The following is a 4,714-nucleotide window of genomic DNA, read 5'->3' on the forward strand; positions in this document are numbered from 1 at the left end:
CGTGGCGGAGCTACCCCTGCAGCCTCCTGGGCTCGTTGCAGAAGCTGCCGAGCAGAATTTTCTGCGACGATGGACACGCTCCATAATTTCTGCACTGTCCAGTACGGCCACCGTGGCCACGGGGACTCTCGGCACTTGAAATGGAGCCACACCAGCCAAGAAACTGGACTCACTTCATTTTGTTTTAACTCCTTGAAAGTTAAGTGACCGCCCGTGGCCGGTACCTGCCGAAGGCACGGGGCAGTTGTAGAACATCTACAGGCGTCGCTGTTCCTGGCCCGCGCACTGCGGTTCTAGCCTTCCTCGTGTGTGAGGACACTGTGGTCACAGCCGTGCTCTCTAATTACAGGATGTCCTCACACGTCCGTTTTTGAAACAAAGACATCCTGTGCAATCTGTATGCGTTTGCCGCTCTAACATGCTCTGCTTGAGATTCCAAGCATTACAAGGTGTGTCTAAAAGGCGCTGACACGCGAGATCTCTCCAATGCCTGTTAGGATGTCAAATCCAGAGGTGAGGGGAAGTGTGTGTTGTGTAATGGAACCCAACTGGAAACTACTGGTGAGTTTTAAAATCACGAAGAAGAGGGGCGCCTGGGTGGCTCAGTCGGTCAAGCATCTGCCTTCGGCTCAGGTCACGATCTCTGCGTCCGGGGATTGAGTCCTCCTCTCAGCTCGAGCTCTTTCTTGCTATCTCTGTCTCTCCCAGATAAATAAAACCTTTTAAAATAAATAAGTAAAGAAATAAATAGAATAGGCCTAAAGTAAAAAGAAGAAATCAAATAAGATACAAAAAGTCGGCGCAGGGGAGGCCGGGTGGCTCAGTGGGTTAAGCATCTGCCTTTGGCTCAAGTCATGATTCCAGGGTCCTGGGATGGAGCCCTGCGTTAGGCTCTCTGCTCAGCGGGGAGCCTGCGTCTTCCTGCCCCATTCCCCCTACTTGTGTTTCCGCTCTTGCTGTGTCTCCCTCTGTCAAATTAATAAATAAAATCTTAAAAAAAAAAAAAAAGAAAGAAAGAAAAGAAAAAGGAGGCACAGAAGCTATCCTTTTCAGATTGTCTTGCTCACAAGAGCAGATTTTACAAAGAACAGCAGAAGGACGCCCCTCCAGCAGGCAGAAGGCCTGCGGCCGGGCCGGGTGGAGTGAGCACACTGACCCCTGCCCAGACAGCATCTTGAATTGCAAAAGTCTGGCTAAAACAAAAAGGAAGCATGGATATTGCTTATTGTGGATAAAATGGAAGTGGACAAGCTGAAGAGTTGGTTCTCAACTTGCTAACAATTCTCCGTTAAGTACATCCTTCATGTCTCTAGGACTCTGAACCTACGTACAGAGTCTCAGTTGTCAGGGGTGTGTATTAGACTTCGGCGAAAATGTTGTACGACGTCAATTTAACCACTCATAGGAACACGGGGTGTACTCGTTCATGTACACACATTCAGCCTGTGAACAGGGGAGCTGCTTCCATGGGCTTGGTCGCCTCTAGGAGGTGGAGTAGGAACAATATATTTCAGCATCCACTTCATTTCCTGGATGGCAAGTTATTTTTTCAAGCATTTTTAACGTGCAACTCATGGTCACTGAACTTTGTTTCAATCCCTAAAAACAATAGAGTAGGTCCACTCACTGATTGCAAAATGCCAGGGCCCCTCAGAGGGCTCCGGCTTACCAGGCCTCTGAAACAGAGCTGGCCCGTGTTTCAGTTTGTGGTCACGGACAATACAGGGATTTAATGCAGCTGAAATCCTGACCGGGTTTGGAAGTCGATGGGATTTCTGCCCTGAGAGGCTGTTCACCACCTTTCCCAAGTCCTGGGTCCCACTATCCGCTGCCCACTTTGTCTCTGAGAGGCATATCGAAGTCTGCGTGCAGAGACTCATCCCAAGGACGTCCGTACAGAAACACACAGTGTCATCATGATGTACACCTCCCAAGGCTTCATACTTACCTCTATACTGGTGTCGAATGTTGGCGATTATGCAGTTTACAAACACAGAATTCCCACGAAACTGACTACCATGCTGAGCGGGTGCCATGCACTCGGGAGCGAGATGAGAGTCTGCAAACTCTCCCTGCTTAGTTGGGCTGCTGTCATTGAGCAGAGGAAAAAGAAGAGGTTTGGAGCTCTAGCAAGGAAAGGTCCAGGTGAGCTGGCTCCCCCAGTCCCTTTTCAGGCGTGATGACAGCTCGTGTCACTAAAACACACAAACGTCCCTCCTGCCCTTCCCTGGTCTTCGCTGGCAGGGTCTGATGCTCCCCACACACACACACACACCCCGAGAGAAGCTGGGCTTCCGCGGGAAGAGGAGTCACGTCAGCAGTTGGGCAGACGAGGTGTGCCAGGACGAAGGGAAACCGTGCACCTTACGTACAGAAGCCGCACGGGCTGAAAAGTGCTAGAATTTCAGTAACTTGATTATTTGGACTGAGGTGAGGGCATTAGATCCTGGAGCCAAAAAAAAAAAAGAAGAAGAAAAAAAGGAAGGAAGAAAAGGAAAAGGAAGAAGAAATAAACATGAATCATGTACCTTGGCCAACCCACTAATTGGGAATGCAAATATGGTACTGAAATATTACGGCGCTATGGGAATGCAGCCAAACGGTGAATGTGAAAGTAAACACTCCAGATTCCTCTGTCGCTCTCACACCTAATCTGATAGAGCCACCCAACGGCTTCACGCAAGCGTAAGCAGAGAAGGCTCCCTGCGCGGCCCATCGCAGGCTTTTAAACGGACTTCTGTTAACGACCCAGTTGAATTATCTCCTGGGATCCCTGTGAGAGTTTCGGGCGGGCCACCTCGCAGTCAAACCCCCCACGGGACATGGGCAGCACCACGTGATCGCCCAGGTCCACCGTGGCTCCGGTTTCAAGGTCTTTCCTGAAAGTTGGCCACGTCGATAACCTGGTTTCCATGCTATTTACTGCCTGGGAAGGAGGAAGGGTTGCGCCCAGCCCCTCCGGGATGTGAACTTGCGGTTCCAGGGAGTCTAGGGAATCAAATCTCTTGCTTTCAGGATGGCGCTGCCCCAGAGAGAGACTCCAGCCAGAGCTTTCTTAGAACCGAGATGGGAACTGAATTACAATAGCTCTTTCTTAGTTGTGACACAGTTAAAAAAAGAAGAAAAGGGAAAGCTTTGCCTCGTACTTTAGGACACATTGCACCTGTGGCTTTTGCAAATCGCAATTTTTCTACATTAAGAATGAATTCCTTGTAATATTCTTTTTATTAACTGAAACATCATTTCATCCAGGACCTCCATTTACCGGTGGCAAATCTGGTTAACTTCCGAGAGCCAGTATCACTCTGGCCATCAAAATGGATTAGTCCGCAGGTTGGGGAAGATTCCACGCTCAGGTCAAACCCTACCCCTCCTCCCCAGCATTTTAGCCAAGATAAAATTCAAATGATGTTTTTAGTAAAAATGATTGCCCTCTTTTTAAAAGATTGCATTAAAGATAACAGCGTCAGGATAATTTCTCAGCCACCGCACAAGAGTTTGGTCTCTTTGTAACGGGATTTACGAAACAGCTGCCTTCAATGTACTCGGAGGGTTTGGCTTTGGGGGAGTTCTGGGCAAACCGTGATTTGTGGGCCCATCTAGTTAACACAACGATGAACCCCAGCAGGCGAGGCTTATTTAAAGATGGTGACAAAACGTACCCCCTCGGACTCTGAAAATAAATTCTTAGGCTGCTTTCAGTTTGGGAAAAGATTTCACAACTTCCAACGAGTCACAGGCAGGAGCATCTCCGGCCACCATGCTCCTGCTGAGTATGGAAAAGCAGATTTTCACCTGTTCGTAGCTCCTAGAAAAACGTCTGCATCGATCTGCCCTTCTGTGGAAGACACGTCTGAGAAATCCCATTCCTCAGACTTGCTGGGGTTTCAGGGGACCCGAACCCAGCCCCCCCATCACCTGTCAAGGGGCACCTTGCTGTCCAACTCTTGCTGACGCTTGAGCTTTATTTAGAGAAAGTTGAGTACTGACACACGATGACGTATGTGTCCTCATGTGCAGAAAATGCTTCCCCCTCACTCCAAAGAGCTAAAAATTGGTGCCCCACGCCCGGCACTTTAAATAAAGTTGCCTGTTCCGGGATTATTTATCATGGTTAGTGGTCGGCCATCAGTCATGAAAAGTTAACAAAGACCTATTGGGTTTATCTATAGGCAGCTAAACAAACATATCTTGCTCTTCTGTTATCTTCTTGTTAACAAAGCCCTATCAGGATGTTCTAAACATCCGCGTTTACTGCACGGGGGTCCTTTATCTAGGATGATATATGGCGAGCCCATCAATTAGCGGAGGCTTTGTAGATACCTGCCACTGTTCCGGAGCCGGCCGGCTCTTCCCTCTCCCTCCGCCACCTGGGCGCTGTGGGGGCTTCTCCGTGGGGTCACTGCGCCCCTTCTGGCCTTTGGTTCATCCGGGTGGCAGCAGTGAGATGATCAGAGCGCCTCGGGGACCACTGTCCCGAGAAGCTTGCACAGAAGGAAGCAGCACACAGAGAAACAGGAGCTTGTGGTCCAAGCATCTGGAGAAACAAAACCCACTCAGCTGGTGTGGCTGGAAATCCGGAGGCCAATGCTCTCATTGGGGGGGGGGGGGGGGTGCGTATGGGGGAAGAGAAGGGAGGGCCTCCGCGGAGGGGCACGGAGAATCTGCAACTTTCCTCCCCAATCATCTCAGCTTAAAGACTCCCCCCTCCCCT

This window comes from Mustela lutreola, chromosome 8 (genome assembly GCF_030435805.1).
Source record: "Mustela lutreola isolate mMusLut2 chromosome 8, mMusLut2.pri, whole genome shotgun sequence".
Lineage (NCBI taxonomy): Eukaryota > Metazoa > Chordata > Mammalia > Carnivora > Mustelidae > Mustela > Mustela lutreola.